At 44.2% G+C, this 18716-nt stretch overlaps 1 protein-coding gene and 1 pseudogene across 6 annotated transcripts in view; both read left to right on the top strand.

The window, feature by feature from the left end:
- Nucleotides 1-18716, top strand: part of RAD21 (RAD21 cohesin complex component) — a 45668-nt gene that overhangs the window by 7424 nt on the left and 19528 nt on the right. For 2 of the 6 annotated variants that reach the window (XM_061605514.1, XM_061605507.1), the window contains exon 1: nt 14611-14786. The exons of 2 other annotated variants lie outside the window; for them this stretch is intronic. The gene's annotated coding sequence lies outside the window, so the exon portion shown is untranslated. Of the gene's footprint in view, nt 1-14511; nt 14582-14609; nt 14787-18716 lie in introns of those variants that run through there. 2 more of the 6 variants (XM_061605494.1, XM_061605474.1) reach the window with 2 other exon arrangements.
- LOC133375711 (5S ribosomal RNA) lies at nt 15641-15759 on the top strand (annotated as a pseudogene).

Below are 18716 nucleotides of genomic sequence, written 5' to 3'. Positions count from 1 at the left end.
GAAACAGAGGGCTTTCCGCTATATAGAAGTACACACACTTCTTACTGTGATCTCTTATCTGCCTGCTTGCAACATCTCTACAGTGGATTCACCATCTATCCCCCTATCTTTAAATTCAATCAAAGCCCCAAAGTTCAAACAGCGCCCCCTCTCCTGATGCCCCGATTAATCTTACCAATTTAGAGCAATCCCAGAACACCCAGAACAATCTCTCTTCAGCAGACACTAAAATATTCTGTCTGCTGCAACCTCCAACTCATATGGAACAACACGCTTTGATTAAGCAATGCCTTTGTCAGACAATTACAGAATCCTGTAAGCCTTTCAGCAGACTAGAAATTTCCATTTAGATCCATCAGCTCAATGGTGTCCCAAGCATTTTCAATCAAATGCGATCCAACATCCCTCCATTTTATTTCGTCTCTGATGCTCACCCCATAGAGTTCCCAAAAATGAGACTAGGGACACACTATACCTTTAAAAAACATTCAAAGCACCCCCCAAGAATCCTGGGAACTGTAGTTTGTCAAGGGTGATAGGAACTGTAGCTCTACGAGGGGTAAACTAGGGATCCCAGGATTCTTTTTTTGGGGGGGGCAGAGAATGTGCTTTGCAATTTTTGTTTGTATGAGAAAAAAAGTGCTATCTGCATTAGGAGGGAACACCTGCTTTGTCATCCCTAGAGAGTTTGTATGCTTTTTGCTCTTTGATAATGGAAATTATGCTACATATAATATTTTTGTAAGCCGTCATGCAGCATGATGGCATCATTCCATGAGGGCAGGAGGGAGAGGTGCCGGGCATGAGGCAAGTGAATCAAGGGCATGAGACAAGTGAGAAAGGCCGGCAGCCAGCCAAGAAATCAAGGTGGGAGCCATGAAGGAACAGTCAGGCCAGCTTGGGGTAGCTCTTCATAAGCCGTTCTGCTCTACGCCTGAGCAGTGGAAGGCAAGGAGGAGGAAAGTGAGGCGAGAGCAGGACAGTTGCTGAGGTGATGCCCTGGCCACTCCCCACTGTTCCTGTATCTGTTGTAGGCTTGCCAGGCTCATGGCCTGAGAATTATTCTGTATCTTTAAGAGAAGAGAAAATTCAGCCAAGTGCAGGTTTTCTTGCAACACAGTAATGGGAAAAACCACAAGGTGGAATTCTCCCCCCTGCACAACTTTTAAAGATACAGAAGACCTCTTGGAGGCTGGGCCTGGCAACCAATAATAATAATAATAATAAATTTTATTTCTAAGTCGCCTATCTGGCCGTATGAAACGGCCACTCTAGGCGACGTACAAAAGAATAAAATAACATATAAATACAAATGAACAGCAACTCTACATAATCAAAACCCACCCACATCTTTACAGAATAAAACGAGATTACCCAAAAGTCCCATAGGCCCGCCGAAACAGCCAGGTTTTCAATTCTCGGCGGAAACCTGCCAGGGAGGAGGCATGGCGGATGTTATAGGGCAGAGAATTCCAGAGGGTGGGGGCCACAATAGAAAATGCCCTCTCTCTGGTCCGCACCAACCTAGCTGTTTTAACTGGCGGGACCAAGAGAAGGTCTTGTGAGGCTGATCTCGTCAGGCGGCATATTTGATGATGCTGGAGGCGCTCCTTTAGATAAACTGGACCGAAACCGTGTAGGGCTTTAAAGGTTAATACCAACACCTTGAATTGGGCTCGGTAAACAACTGGTAACCAGTGCAGATCTTCTAGCACTGGAGTGATATGATCATGGCGGCGGCTGTTCTTAATCAAACGTGCCGCCGCATTCTGAACCAGCTGTAGTTTCCGGACCGTCTTCAAGGGTAACCCAACGTAGAGCGCATTACAGTAGTCTAAGCGAGAGGAGACCAGGGCATGTACCACCCATGGGAGCAGATGGACCGGAAGGTAGGGTCGCAGCCTCTGTATTAGATGTAATTGATACCAAGCTGCCCGGCTCGCTGCCAAAACCTGAGCCTCCATGGACAGCTGGGAGTCAAGAATGACCCCGAGGCTGCGAACCTGGTCCTTCAGGGGCAATCTTACCCCATTCAACACCAGGTCAATATCTCCCAACCTTCTCTTGTCTCCCACAAGCAGTACCTCGGTCTTGTCGGGGTTCAGTTTCAGCCTATTGCCTCCCATCCATTCACTTACAGACTCCAGGCACTTGGAAATGGTATCCACAGCCAACTCTGGTGAGGACTTAAATGAGAGATAGAGCTAAGTGTCATCCACATATTGGTGGCTCTGCAACCCAAATCTCCTGATGATGGCCCCCAGCGGCTTTACATAGATGTTAAATAGCATGGGAGAGAGGATAGAACCCTGTGGCACACCAAGAGGTCTTCTGCCATGACCAACTGGCAAAAATGTTCTGCAATGACCAACTGGTTTTGACAATAAACTATTATATGGGGTGTATGTATTTTACATCTCCAGTGTGTGTATATATGGAATTTTCCAACATCCCTGTGAGGTAGGGTTACCGTAGCTCACAACAAGAAATAAATCCCTTTAAAATCCAGTAACTATAAAAACAAGTATAAAACAGTAGCAAAACAGCTTAAAGTGGCATGATTCTGAATTTTGGGTTGGGTGAGTGAAGTTTCTTATCACTTGAGGTAGTTTTGTGCACGCTTCTCTGTTTGAGTAAGCCCCATTGAATACATTGGAACTTGCTTCTGAGTAAGCATCCATGAAATGGAATTGGACTGCCTTCAAGTTGATTCCGACTCATGGTGACTCTATGAATAGGGTTTTCATGGTAAGTGGTATTCAGAAGTGGTTTACCATTGCCTTCCCCTGAGGCTAAGAGGCAGTGACTGGCCCAAGGTCACCCAGTGAGCTTCACAGCTGTGTTTGAACCCTGGTCTCCCTATAATCTATCTTTGACAGTCATGCTTATATAAATATTTCTTCATACTGTGTCCCGATAAGTATCTGATTTCACACTATAAAGGTAAAGGTGTCCCCGTACTTGTAGTGCGAGTCGTTTCCGACTTCTAGGGTGACATCTTGCGATGTTTACTAGGCAGACCATATATATGGGGTGGGATTGCCAGTTCCTCCCCCCGCCTTTCTTTACCCCCCAGCATATGCCGGGTACTGATTTTACCAACCATGGATGGATGGAAGGCTGAGTGGACCTTGACCCCTTTTACCGGAGATTCGACTTCCTCCTTCCGTTGGAATCGAACTCCGGCCGTGAGCAGAGCTTCGGCTGCGTTACTGCTGTACATTATTTCCTCTGCATTTTAAGTCTGCTCTTCTTCCTTGGGGTAGTCATGATTCCCCTCTATTTTCATCCTGAGTGGAAGATTAGGCTGAGAGATAGCGAGTAGCCCATGGTCACCCAGTAAACTTTATAGCTCATTTCCATTTTAAAGAATTAATTAAAACGATTTATATGCAGGCAAAGTTTATGAAAATACACACAATACATTGAAAGCACATCCAACTCTCATTTAAAGCACATGACTTTCCCTAAAGAATCCTGGGAACTGTAGTTCCCCCCCTCACAGTTATCGTTCCCATCACATCACCCTTAAGAAACTACAGTTCCCATGAGTCTGTGGTGGGATTCATGTGCTTCAAATTCGTGTTGAATGTGCTTTAAGTGCATGGTGTGGATCTGCCCTATTATGCTATGCATTCATTAGTGAATTGAAAAGAACAATTTTAAAAGAAACGGGAAGGGCTGTAGCTCAGTGGCAGGGCATATGCTTTGCATGCAAAGGTCCAAAATTCAATATCTGGAAAAGACTATTGCCTGGAACTCTGGAGAGCCAATGCTAGTCCATGTCATCAGTACTCAGCTAGATGGCACCAAATGGCCTCAGCAGTATAAGATTCCTTTGTTCTTAAAAATGGAAAGAGACCCAATGGCCACAGTGACTCCAAAGTTTTTTTAATGTATTTTATTTATTTATTTATTAGATTTATTAGATTTATATCCCGCCCTTTCTCCCAGTAGGAGCCCAGGTCAGCAAACATCTATATATCACTTTATTGTAAAAAACCTCAAAGTGGTTTACAGAAGGAATTAAAACAATAACAATAACATTATTGTTAAAAACAGTTAAAAGGCAGGTATTTAAAAACATTCAAGATAATAAAACCAACAGTGAGTTAAAAACAGATAAAAAACATAATAGCTTCTACATGTCTGGGTAAGCTTGCCTAAACAAAAATGTTTTTAGCAGGTGCTAAAAAGAGTACAATGAAGGTGCATGCCTAATGTCAATAGGAAGGGAGTTCCAAAGCGTAGGTACTGCCACACTAAAGATTAGAACAAGTACTATGTGGTACCCATAGCATGGAAAGCATACTTTGAACTTGGCCTGGTAGCAAATCGGCAACACATGCAGATTTCAGAACAGGTATTATGCGCCAATAGGTCTCATACATGCCAGGTTGTACTGCATGAGGATTTCTGTGACCTTGGCTGACTGGCTGCCAGGATTTTTTTAGTTTTGGTTTTTGATTAGGAATCCTGACTGGTTGTGGGATGCTGAATTTTCTGCCTTATCCATAGGAATCTTGTTGTTGTTGGTATGGTATTGCATTTAGGAAATCATCACTGTCTTTTCTTTCTCTTTTTCTATTCGCAGTTTGTTTACCTTTATCCTCATTCCCTTTCATCCATAGAAGTAACAACAGTGGGTCCATGCGCTCCACTTAACCCCTTAAACCCACTGATGATGTACCTTGTTGTTTGCATGACGGTTTGTTTCTTGCCCAATAGTGGTAAAACAGAATTCACACACTGGGCAACGTGGCTGCAATAGTTGTTGTTCCCATGCTACTGCCTATGAAGGTAGACCAAACCATGTGTGTTTTCTCTCTGTCAGTTATTATTCGCTGGAGTTGGGTCGGCTGTTTATAGGATAGGCAGAAAAGGGCAGAGAATCTTTATACTCTTATTCATTTCTCAAACCTCGTTCTGAAGTGAAGGGTCAAGTCTGTAAAGAAGTTTGGAGCAGCCATGTTAAAAGGTAGGGGCAGGGCATTCCAGGGAGGGGGTTGCCAACCCTGCTTGCATATGAATATCTTTGCACAGGATTCCTTGTGAAGCTTTACCAACAGCACAATCCAAACCATTTCTACTCAGAAGTAAGTCCTATTGAGTTCTATGGGGCTTAGTCCCTTAGTAAGTGTGTTGAGAATTGCAGCCTTCAGAGGCATCCAGCTTTACTCCTGAGTGCTCCCATCTAACATCTCCACAACGCTAGGCTGTTTTCTTCCTACAATGGCCTTCTAGTGATTGTCCTGGGCTGAGGACACTTAAACTCTTCTTGCCAGAAGCAAGTACCCTAGATTTAATGTTCCCTACCCAGGCTGTCTAATCAGGTGAGAAGGAATGAATCCCTCACTTCTGCTCGACCTTGGAACACCATCTTTTAGCTAAAATTTCTATCTTAATTTCCAATAAGAGAAATGTTTTCGTTTGCACTGTACGCTCCAAGCAACTGTAGTTGATGCTTAAGGTATTATGCTTAATGGTATCACTAGGGCCTGCCCTGAAATCTCAGGGTTTGGGAAGCTTCTGACCTGGCAACCCTAATCTGTGTGTGTATGTGTGTGGGGTTGGAGTGTGCAGCGGCAAAGTCTTTAGTAAGAAGATCGGGACATAAGAAGAGCCCTGCTGGATCAGGCCAATGGCCCATCTAGTCCAGCATTATGTTTTCACAGTGGGCAACCACTTACTTGCCTATGAGAAGCCTACAATCTTAAATGTCACACCTAGTTTGGCCCTTGAGATCAGATCTGAGAATTGCTAGAGGGTTTGATCAAACTGTGCCAACTGGCATACTGGAGTGCTCACACATGTTAGAGCTGTAGCAGAGAGCCTTTTTCAGCTCAAAGGCCACGTTTCCTTGTGGCTTACCTTCCAGGGGCTGTATGCCAGTGGTGGGTGGGGACAGAGACCAAAGTGGTTGGAGCCATAGATGTGATGCTTAACCTCAGTAGGGGCTACATTTTAACCGTGTCACACTGAGAGGGCTCTCCGTACATACCCTCCATAGACACATACACACTCCCTCCCTTCCTCTCCATCCAGGCAAGCAAGAGGAATGGGCAGGGTTGTGGCTGGAGGGGGGTCCCAAGGGCTACATAAAGAGACCTGGAGGGCCCCATTTGTCCCCCAGGCCTGAGGTTCCTCACCCCTGTGGCCTCAGGTTTCCCACTTGTTTGTTAAGAGCATAACCCGTGCGACTCAAAAGAATTGTACAGATAGATGGTCTTGCAATCTGCCCCTTTGTTACTTATTTTAATCAGTAGACATGGGTGGATGTTCCCCTGACATATTTCCAATCACAGCTTGGCAGGATACACCACACACTGTGTTTAAGGCTGCAGTCCTATTCCCACTTAACTGGGGATTAAGATCTATTGAACTCAGTAGGACTTGCTTCTGAGATATAGGATTGCATTGTAAGGCAGAACATTTCTAGCACATGCTTCATAGCATTTTCCCATTTATTAAGGTAGATTAATGGAGCACTCAACTCCAGGTCTCTCAGTTTTAGGGATTTGTGGTCTCTAAGCAATTTATAATGTATGGAGACCTGACAGAGTAGCCTAATGGAATCTCTGATTATATTTATAGCCGATGGTATACCTAAGGCTAGATCTGTGTATATATATTGAAGGCAGAGTTTGGTATGGAACAGAGTCTTCAGCATCTTGAAAATACAAGCTGTCATATTTCTTAAAAGGAAGCCTTTAGGCCTTAAAGCTATGAAAATAGTCTCAAATTGGGCAATACTGTAAGAAATCTCAGAAGTTGGGGCAGCGCAGGTTCTGTAATGATCCTGGATTCTCCATGACTAACAGAGGCAGAATATATAATGCAAAATATACAAACATATGCATTCAAATATTCTTAATTTGCATATCTCATGATATGCTGAGTTTTGAGGTAGGTGATTTGAGGCGGTGAATGAGAGGGCCTCGGGCTAGGCAAAATACACAGAACCCTGCCTAAGGCTTCAGGTGATTTTTTTTTTTTGCATCTATATGTATACCTATTTTGATTTCCAAAGCAAATAAGAGAACAAAACAAGCAAAAAAAAAACACAACCCAGACAATTTTACCTCCATTTGAATGGCTGCATGAAGAGTTCAGATGGATTTTTTTTTATGCTGAAAATTAACAGAGCAGCAAGTTACTGGTTTTTGAAATGGTGAACCTACTAAATCTATGGAGAATTTTGGAGCCCACAGATTCTTGCAATCTTCCCCAGTCTAGTGCCCTCCAAATGTCATTTGACCCACTCCCATCAGCCCTCACCACCGGCTATGCTGGTTTGGGGTTGCTGGGAGTAGAGTCCAACAACAGCTAGAGGGTGCCAACTTGGGGAAGGCTGCTGTAATCAAACCCAAAATTGTAGCAAGCAACAATGGTTAGTTCGAAATAAAAATGTAATATAAGCCATGTCAGGCCCCATCCTGTGGTCACCGCCTTGTCACTGTCCCAGCTCAGGGTCTAGCTCTCTTAACTGTTCTCTCACCGGCTCTAGCAAAGATCTCTCAAGATCCCCCTGCTAGGCGGCACCACCAGCCACTCCCAGTAAACAATATTGCCTTGAGACCGTGCCTTTGTCTCCTGGCTTATTGCTATGTTGTGTCTGGGTGCACTTACAGGCCTCAACCCCCCTGTATCTCTGTGCCTATAAAGATTACAGCCTTGGGTTACTCTGGATACCTGATGATGTTACACTATCTCTTTACCACTGCCACCATTGATACTGTTTCCCAACCTTGGTATATGACCTGCCCACCCTGGTCTGTGTAAACCCAGCCAAGGATCAGGCTTTTTGATAAACCAAGAAATATTTATTTATATACACAAGGAATAACAAGATTACGTAAAGGTATAGTCAACAAGCGTGTGGTTTCATAAGATGCGTTACTCCTTACGTTTCTTAGTCATCAATATCCTGCCTCACTACCCGCCTAATCCAATCCACCCTATCCAAAACCAACCCACAGAACCAACCCACAGAACCCCCTCTCAACTGTCATCCTCTCATTTATACCTTCAGATGCTCAAACGCTCAGCCAATCAACATACAACATTCTCCAACATTCCAAACCACATACTCTCCCTCTCACTCAATCTACTTACCACATATACTCTAATAAACCCGCACTTACCATATTTACAGTATTATATATACAGGGACATCACAACCCACAATTTATTTTCAGGACATTCAGTCCTTTAGGCAGGGCTGGCCCAACACATTTTGCTGCGTGAACCGAAGGCCAAGAGGGCATTCTCTCCAGCCCACATATATTAGCTGGCTGGACTGGCTGTATACATTTAAAGCACATGGCTTCCCCCAAAGAATCCTGGGATCTGTAGTTTATCCCTCACAGAATTACAATTCCAGGTCCCTTATTAAACTATAGTTCCCAGATTCTTTGAGGACTGACAAGTTCTTTAAATGTATGATGTGCGACTCTTGCTTCAATACTATTGACAAGATAGCATCTTCTCCTGCATCTGAGGGCAGCAGGCTAGCTAAGCAGGCACATGATAGGACAAACAGCATACTCAGTTCTGTCTTTTAGCATCTCTCTCTTCTCCTCAGCATCTGTTTCACTCTGCCTAATGGTACGGCCGACCAGCCCTGCTGTTTGGTCATTGAACTGACCAAAGGGTGGCCAGGTTGGGCCCTGGCTGAGGGCCCCGGTGACCCAGAGGGGCCCCTTAAGGGCCCCTTGTTAGGGTAGGAGGGTGATGCTCCCATTCTGTGATCTGCTACAACATCAGGTCCTGCAACCTTGCGCTGCTGCAAATCAGAGAGGGAGCTCCCAGGCACCCCCCATACAGATAGCATGGGCTTCAATAAACCCGCCTGCATGCTCCACCTACCTCTCCTGTCAGGGTGAACACAGTGCGTGCTGTGCGCACATGCCTACCATCACCCAAGATGGTGGCAGTGGCTTTCCTAAGGGACTGGTGCCCTCACCGCCATCTTAGGTGATGGCAAGTGTGCACATATAGTGCACAACATTCGCACAACACAGGAGGTAGGTGGAGCACATGGGTGGGCTGATTAGCCCCCCCCCGTATAAGGAGGGGGCGTTGGGCTACGGCATTGTAGGCCCAGGGCAGGCTGATGCCAGCCCTGCTGTTCAGGTTACCAGCTTCGCCATTCCTTTTGATTTTTCAAACATAAACCACAAGTGGTGGCTTTAAACAGCCATATATTTTTTTCCCCTGCACCATTATCATTTTTATTGACTGATTGATTGACAGCTTTGTTTGAGATTAGGGTGACCACTAGCCAGGTAAGAAAAGATGACAGGGTTGCTGCACCTTTAGTAGTTGTGTAGAGGAAGAAATATCAACAGGTGTGGTCCAGACCTTTATAGGAACCCAGTCCTCTTTTTCACCCATCCACTCCAGTTGCAGAACTGCCATCATGTGTCAACTCTTAACAGAAGCCCTTTCCTCATATTTCAGAAGTGCCCATCAAACTGCAAGGAAGTCATGGGCAACAGCGAACCAGTTGCTTTTGTACAGCTGCAGAAAGACAAGTAAATGAGGCAGCCTACTGGAGAATGCTGGAATTGGCAGCTGAGTGTAGAAAATAAATTTCTGTCCCCAGAAAGAGATGCAAACTAAGGCCCCCATCTGCACCATACATTTAAAGCAGTGTTATTATACAGCCACAAGAGTGGCTATATACTATAGCCAGCGTGGATTTTTCACATTCTGCAATGTTGAATTGAAAATACCCCCATACCATTCTGATGCTTCTCATAAGCTCATTTCAAAACAAAACCTTACAAAACATACTCCTGAACTCAGAAATGCTTGCTTAATAACCCTCTCAATTTTCATGGCGATACACAAAATAGTCAGAAAGAATCGAGAGTTCCAAGTCTAAAAAGAGAGAAAAAAACCCAAAGCAATTTTGGACTTTTTTCTCTGAGAGTTCTCATAATCTGTTGAAATTAATTAAAAATCAGCCATGTTCACAGAGTACCTGTAATCCTAATACTGACCTTGCCCCATACTCTGACCTTCATCTTCTGCAGTTGAAAAGTTAAAAAAAAGCCTGGCTGATTTTTAATTAATTTAATATATTTTGGCTGGAACCCTATGATAACATGGGGCATGCTCAGTAAGAGCCAACTGTAAGTGTTCTAAAAGCCTCACAGCTGATGGGCTTGGCTAAGCAGGGGGCCACTCCCACACCAGACTTGATTTCATGTGAGATAGGAATGGCTTCCCTCAGAGAATCCAGGGAAATGTAGTTTGTGAAGGGTGCTGAGAGGAGACTCCTATTCCACTGACAGAGCTCCAGCAGCCAGACTGGTTTAAAAGTCAGCCACTCTGACTGAAGGTCTGTGAGGGAACAGGGCATCTCCTAGCAACTCTCAGCACCCTTCACTAACTACACTTCCCAGGATTCTTTGAGAGAAACCATGACTCTCCAAAGTGAAATAAAGGCCTGGTGTGGATATGGCCAGGGACAGCTTGGGTTTAAATTTGGGTGGGAGGCTACATGTGCCTGCAATAGAAGAAAAAGGTGAGGGAAATGCTGAAAAGCAATGATACTGTTCACAATATTTTCCTTTTGGAAAGGAAAGGGTTTTCCCCTCTGCCTAGTGACCACCCACCCAATCTCCTCCCCTCCCCCTCCCTGCCTCTCCCCTCCCCTCCCCCGGGTCAGTGTTGGACTAGGACCTGGGAGACTATGGTTCCAATCCCCACACAGCCATGAAGCTCACTGGGTGACCTTGGGCCAGTCACTGCCTCTCAGTCTCAGAGGAAGGCAATGGTAAAATCACCTCTGAATACCGCTTACCATGAAAACCCTATTCAAAGGGTCACCATAAGTCGAAATCAACTTGAAGGCAGTCCAATCCCATTTCATGCATATTTGCTCAGAAGCAAGTCCCAATGTATTCAATGGGGCTTACTCAAACAGAGAAGCGTGCACAAAACTACAACCTCAAGTGATAAGGAACTTCACTCACCCAACCCAAAATTCAGAATCATGCCACTTTAAGCTGTTTTGCTACTGTTTTATACTTGTTTTTATGGTGAAAACCCTATTCAAAGGGTCGCCATAAGCTTGGTTGACTTGAAGGCAGTCCATTTCCATTTGCAGACATGACTGCACAGAAATAAATCCCACTGAACTCAAAAAGTATACAAATGATCAAACTAGGGTTGCCAGGCCCAGCCTCCAAGAAGTCTTCTGTATCTTTAAAAGTTGTGCAGAGGGAAGGGAGAATTTACCTTGTGGTTTTTCCCATTACAGTGTTGCAAGAAAACCTGTACTTGGTTGCTGTCTTGTTGGCTTTGGTATGGGTGCAGGATAGGGTTGCCAGGTTCTTGGCCTGTGACTGATCCTGTATCTTTAGGAGAAAAGAAAGTCAGCCAAGTGCAGGTGTTCTTGCAACTCTAATGGGAAAAACCACAAGGTGGAATTGTCCCTTCCCCCTGCACAACTTTTAATGATACAGAAGACCTCTTGGTTGCCAGGCCCGGCCTCCAAGAGGTCTTCTGTATCTTTAAAAGTTGTGCAGGGGGTAGGGAGAATTCCACCTTGTGGTTATTCCCGTTACAGAGTTGGAAGAACACCTGCACTTGACTGACTTTCTCTTCTTCTAAAGATACAGGATCAGTCTCAGGCCAAGAACCTGCCAACCCTAGTGCAGGATGTGAGACCTGATTGGGTGGTTGTGTTTTTAGACTCATTGTCAGGTTTGTTGGCTATTCAGAATGCTGATATAGGATGTAAAAGTAGTATAGTGAATAAGATTTGGAGGCTGAATACTGAACTGATGCATATTGGTATTCTAATTCAGTTTTGTTAGATTCCAGCTCATGTGGGCATTGTTGGGAATGAGATAGTTGATCAGGTGGCTAAGAAGGCATTGGAACAGAGGAGAATTGATTTTATGTTGCCTCTGTCCACTTTAGTAGCAAAAAGTAGGGTTAAACTGTTGATGCTGCGTGAGTGGCAGTAGATGTGAGAGATGGAAATTATGGGTCGGTGGGTTTCTTTTGTCCAACTTTGAAGGACTTTAGAGTTTTTCACTTGAAAGGACAACAGAAACAGGTTAGCATGTTTAGAGTCCTAATGGGACACTGTGCTCTTAGGAGTGGTTTGTTCAGGGTAAGAAGTATGGACTCTGAGGACTGTGAGCTGTGGGGTGGTGGAAACCGTGTATCATGTTCTTTGGGATTGTATTAGGTATGTGGAAGCTAGATAGTCTCTCCTCCGAATGTTTAGCACTTTGGGGATTAGAAACCTGAATGTGGGTTTGGCCCTTCAAGACAAAAGTCTCTGGGGCTTGGTACTTGAGATTATTTGGCAGTTTGTTAAAGACACTAAGCTTTATGAAAGGTTGTGAATGAGATGTTACATGAGGTTAACAGTAGGTGGCGATAATACGGCCTTATCCTGGTCTTGATTCACCATTAAACACCACCAGCAGCAGCAGCAGCAGCATAAGAAGGGTGGCTTCAATTGCTGTTGTTCCTAAGATACTGCCTGTGAAGGTTGACCAAAGCATGTGCATTTTCTCTCTGTCAATTATTACTCACTGGAATTGGGTTGGCTGTCAAAGTGAGTTTATAGCAGCCCACAGGGTAGAGAATCTTCTTACTCATTTCTCAAACATCTCTCTGCAGTGAAGGGTCAAGTCTGTAAAGAGGTTTCAAGCAGCCACATTAAAAGGCAGGGCAAGGCAGGGCAATTCCAGGCATGGGGTTGCCAACCCTGCTTTGATATGGACATTTTTGCACAGGATCCCAAGTCAAGCCTTACCAACAGCACAATTGTAATCATATCTATTCAGAAGTAAGTCCTGTTGAGTTCTATGTGGCTTAGTAAGTGTGTTTAGAATTGCAACCTTCAGTGGCTTCCATCTTTACTCCTGAGGGCTCCCATCTGACATCTCCACAACAGTTTGTTGTTGTTATGTGCCTTCAAGTTGATTACGACTTATAGTGACCCTATGAATCAGTGATCTCCAAGAGCATCTGTCATGAACCACCCTGCTCAGATCTTGTAAGGTCAGGTCTGTGGCTTCCTTTATGGAATCAATCCATCTCTTGTTTGGTCTTCCTCTTTTTCTACTCCCTTCTGTTTTTCCCAGCATTATTGCCTTTTGTAGTGAATCATGTCTTCTCATGATGTGTCCAAAGTATGATAACCTCAGTTTCATCATTTTAGCTTCTAGTGACAGTTCTGGTTTAATTTGTTCTAACACCCAATTAATCGTCTTTTTTGTGGTCCATGCTATCCACAAAGCTCTCCTCCAGCACCACATTTCAAATGAGTTGATTTTTCTCTTATCCGCCTTTTTCACTGTCCAACTTTCACATCCATACATAGAGATCGGGAATACCATGGTCTGAATGATCCTGACTTTGGTGTTCAGTGATGCATCATTGCATTTGAGGACCTTTTCTAGTTCTCTCACAGCTGCCCTCCCCAGTCCTAGTCTTCTTCTGATTTCTTGACTATTGTCTCCTTACCCAAGCTCTCTAAGCAGGTGAGAAAGAATGATCCTGTCACTTCAGCTGGACCTGGGAACACCCTGATTTAGCTAAGATTTGTATCTTAATTTCCAATCAGAGAAATTGTTTTGTTTGAGTGGAATGCTCCAAGCAACTGTGGTTGATGCTGAATGTATCATGCTTAATGACATCACTAGGGCCCGCCCCGGAAATCTCAGGGTTTGGGATGCTTCTGACCTGGCAACCCTAAGGGATAGTTTATAGCAGGGCTGCTACTGACAGGAAGGGAGGAATATAAATCTAATAAATAAGTAAATATTTTATTTATTTATTTATTTATTTATTTTATATACCGCCCCATAGCCGAAGCTCTCTGGGCAGTAACTAAAAACATTAAAGGCAAATATACAAATTTAAACACATCTTTTAAAACAAATAATAGTTGGGGATAGTTGATCAAACTTACTATTTGATAGCATTTGATATAATTTGCTAATTAAGTTTTTTTATTTAGGTTAATGAAGAGTTTTTCAAAGGGGTTGCATGGATAGGGCAGTGTGTCTTAACTATTGGTATAGCAGTGATCTAATGTGATTTTGACATTGTTCATATTAAATTATCTATTGCTTAACCAATTGTAGAAGCAGAGCATATTGTTCTGGAACCAGGCTGAGAAATGTGTGGGGTTGCTGTGTATTCATTTGTTAATAAAAATGTAACTGGAATTTAACATTACATTTCCCTTTACATACATTTTTGTTTAAGGAGAACAATAACCAAAACACGAAATCCTGCAGAAAAAACTTGCACAGGGACAGCAAAAAGTGCGCAAGCTCCAGATGCAAATCCACTCGTCTTCTCACTTTACTCATACACTGTTATGCGTAAGCTCCGCCCCGTTATCGGTCTCTATGGGGAGCACATTCCTCAGCCAATATTGGCTGAAAGCCCTTTCTACTCCGTCTCGTTGGTCTACGTAGAACCTGCGACTGGCGCGTGCGCTGTGTGTCCTATCAGGCGCAGTCTGTGGCACCGCGAGCTCGTCTGCGCAGGCGCATCGGGGTTGCGCTCTCTCCCTCCCTTTATCTTTTTTTTAACGGTAAACATCCTGCCGAATTTTGAACGCCTGGTTTGGGCGGCAGGAAGGGGAGCGGCCGCCATCTTGTTTGTTTGAGTGGCTTGGAAAGGGGGGTCGGGGGAGAAGCAGGGATAAGGGGATCAGCGACAGTGGCGGAGCGGGTAAGCCGGAGCGCTTACCCCAGCCCCTGGAGCCCGCTGCCTTCGGCGGCCGCGCAGGATTTGAGGTGAGGGCCGGAGACGGTGCAAGGCTGAGCGGTCCCTGGGGGAGCTGAGCGAGGCTGGAAGCGGGGAGAGGCCTAGGCTCGGGCCCAGGTGTTCTATGCCGGGCGAAATCCCTATTGCTGAGGGAACCTGGTTAACCTAGAAAGCCGGCGTGTGTGTTGTGTGGCGTCGTTAACGGCTTCTGACTTCGTGAGGGGGATGGCGGGGGGGAGTCCTCGACTTTTGCCCAACACTTGTTGGTAAGAGCCAGTTTTCGTCCCGGGCACTGCCTGAGCGCACTCAGGGACTCGGCAATGGTATAAGGGAAGCCACAAGTGGGGCTCGCCCGGTCCTTCTTCAGTTCCTCCTCCTGACTTGTCACGTCTGGTTTCCCCCTCTTCCTCGAAGGCGGGGCGCGGCGTGATAGAACGGTTGCCTGTAATGTGGCCGTTGTTTTCGAAGAAATCTCTTAGCGCAAACTGCTGCCCCCCCGCCGCCTCCCCCGCCGCCTCGCGTTGCAAAGAGCTTTTATAGCAGGGAGCGTGTTTTGTTGGTGCCCTTGTGATTGTCTTTAAACAACAAATAAAAGGAAATGGTTGGGAACCAGGGCACAGTCGAATGAGTCCTGTTGAACGAAATTGACCATGTCAGAGTAAATGTATATAGGACCATGCTGGAAATCATCTGTTAAGAATGGCGTTATTCTGTGTGTTTTTAAAAGGTTTTCTTGCCTAGCATTATTGCAATAGAACATTCCCTTCCTTGCAGAAAGATTGCCCCACATTGTTAGTTCTGTATCGCATAGGTAAACTGTCAGATAAGGTCCACCTTAAGAATGTGAAATATTAATGCCCCAGTAGTTCTATAGGCCGTAGGAGCCTACGTCCATACTACCCTGAACACGCCCAATCTCGTCTGACCTCGGAAGTTAAGCAAGGTCAGGCCTGGTTAGTACTTGGATGGGAGACCGGGTAGGAATACCGGGTGCCGTAGGCTTAAAGCAGCCTTTCCCAACCAGTGTGCCTCCAGATGTTGTTGGACCACAATTCCCAACTTTCCTGACCATTGGCAGTGCTGGCTGAGGTTGATGGGAGTTGTGGCCCAACAACATCTGGAGGCACACTGGTTGGGAAAGCCTGGCTTAGAGGAAGGCAATGGTAAACCACCTCGAATATCTCTTACCATGAAAACCCTATGAATATATCAAAAAAAGATTCATAGGGCCATCATAAGTCATAATCGACTTGAAGGCATATAACAAGTGTTCTATGAAAAAACTGATCATAATAGCTAATGCTTCTTGCTATGGGGCCGGCTCCAAAAATGTTTGGTTTGTGTGGGAGCAATTGGGAGACAGACCAAGGCCAGGGGAATCTCATGTACTTTCCCAGTGTTCCACAGGTAGGAGCAAGACACAATCATCTATTAAATTTGTAGTTTCAGGATTCTGGCATGTAAGTGTATGGAAGAGTAAGAAATTAAGGAAGGAACAGTTGATAATCTTAATTGTTGGCAGAGGTGAAAGTGTACATCTAGAACAAGAAGTAATGACAAAAGTCATTAAGGTCAAATTCTGGTGCTAGAATTTTAGACTTGTCCTGTGCCTACTGGATGCTTGGCAAGGTTTTATAAAATTACAGCTTGCATTGGAGTGTCAAATATCCTTTTCCCATCTCCCATAGTATGAAAATACCAGCATATGAATAGCTTTCACTAGAACAACAAAGGATGTCAGATGGTGCATCTAGTATTTTTTTTCCTGAAAAGCTGCAATTTTAGGTATAACTGTTACTGGGTCACAGAGGTGAAATATCTGTAAATCAGTGGAGGTCTTAATTGCAGGAATTTTCTCCTAAGCGGAATGTTTGATTGTTCTTAGCCAGAGATTGTGTATCTGATTGTGTATCCCTTGATTGAGAGGGAGAAATCATTTTTCAATTTGTTATGCATTTGGTGTAATTCTCTGTAAGAAAATAGACTTTTAGGCAGTGTCCCCCCATTTCAGTGTTTCACAACACAGCACAGAAATGGATATGGCTGGGGTGGGGAACCTTAGATCTGGTAGTCAGATGCATCCCTCCAGGCCTCTTGATCTGGCCTTTGAGACTGTAAGTCACACTCCTTCTCCTTGCTCTGGGCTCTCCTCAAGAATTTTTGCTTGGCTGGAATGTATAGTTTAACTGTGATGATGTCTCTTGCTTCCTGAAAGATGGAAGTGCATGTGTGTAAACCTCTGATGCATTGCTGCACCCACTTTTGCCTCTGGCCTCGCTCACCACTGGCATGTGGCCCACAGAAGATTCCCTGCAAGGGAATGCAACCCTTAGACTGAAAAAGGCTTCCTACCCCGAGATATGGTGATATGTAAAATTGCAGACCAATTTTTCTAGTAATGGCAATATTTTGCACCAGATTACATCTGATATCTTTTAATTGAGAACAAAGCAACATAGGCCAAAAGTGATGTTATTTTGCTGTTTCAGCACCTCTAATTTTTAAAAGCATGTAAAAAAATTCATAAATGAAGAAAGCAGTGGTACACGTCTCCCCCCCAATTTTTTTAGAAACATTTCCAGAGAATGCCCTAAACCTTTTGAGACTTGATTTGTATGAGTAAACAAACCTTTGAAAAGTATAGCTTGTTAATTATACATGCTGTAGAAATATTTCCAATAGCCAAGAGTATTTGAACTGAAATACTTATATTTTATTAGGAAAAATTAATTAAGTGCACTTAATGTGCTTTAAATGTCTATATTCAGATGAATCCAGAGATTTACTTGGAAATTATTTTCATTAGAATTCTTGCAAATATTTAAAGACATGACAACTCAGAAGCATGCATTAGTTTTTTAAAGACAAAAATGAAGGCACTGGAAACAGCTAGCATATACCCTAGTTCACACACTGTGCTAAGTTAAACCATAGCTTAGTGAAAATGAACACGTGCAGGCTCCCAGAGAAAAGATTGTGGCCGCTTTGCTCCTCCCTGGTTGTTTCGTTGGTGCGCTGCATTATCCTGTGGTTTGGTTTCATTTAGCATGTTTTCTGAACTTGAACTTGTGATTTAACTGTCCAGGCAAAATGAGCTGCAATCAAGGTTTGTCCTGTGGTTTACAGATTGTACAGTAGATTGTTTGGGAGAGCTAAACCATGAGCCTGGATTCGAATGACACACTGACCCCTCCCCCAAAGGCTTACCTCAATGTAGCAACAAAACAACCAGGGGAGGAGCAAAGCAGCTGCAGTCACATCTGGGAGTTTACTACGCTAAGTCATAGGTTGGCTTAGCGTGATGTGTGAACAAGGCATAATATCTTCAGCATGCCCAAGAGCATTGTGTAAATAGTATATACAGATATATAAGTGCTTCCTGGGTATAAACCCGCTTATGTTCAATGTGTGGAGGAACAGTGGAATTGCACCAATGACCTCCAGTCTTCAGATGTTTTGTGAAAGGTTAGACTGAGCTCCACGTGCAGTTGTATGTGCAGCTGGGAACTACCAGTCTTCCTGATCACAAGTACAGGCCATACATACAATTTCCTCTCACCTTGCACTCAGTATAGGAGGTTGGGAGCAGAATCAGCTGTTCCAGTGAGGGAGGGCTAGCAGCTGAAATCTCCTCCCGCATGTTGATACAAAAAGTGGACAGAATATGAGAACAGGGCTATAATTATCAGGGCTGTGGAGTCGGAATCGTGGAGTCGAAGTCAGGAGCAATTTTGGGTGGAGTCGGAGTCGGTAGAAATGTACCGACTCTGACTCCTTCATAAATGGCAATTGTATATTAACTAGTAATAACAAATTTACTGTAGTAAAATGGTAGCACAAGGCATTTCATCACCACCACATGAATCCAGAGCTTGGAAAAGTTACTTTTTAAAACTACAACTCCCATCAGCCCCAGGGATTGCACTTGTGGGAGTTGTAGTTCAAAAAACTAACTTTTC

Source organism: Rhineura floridana, chromosome 1 (assembly GCF_030035675.1).
Source record: "Rhineura floridana isolate rRhiFlo1 chromosome 1, rRhiFlo1.hap2, whole genome shotgun sequence".
NCBI classification, from domain to species: domain Eukaryota; kingdom Metazoa; phylum Chordata; class Lepidosauria; order Squamata; family Rhineuridae; genus Rhineura; species Rhineura floridana.
The sequence above is the reverse complement of the archived record's forward strand: the minus strand, read 5'-3'. Positions and strand labels throughout refer to the sequence as shown.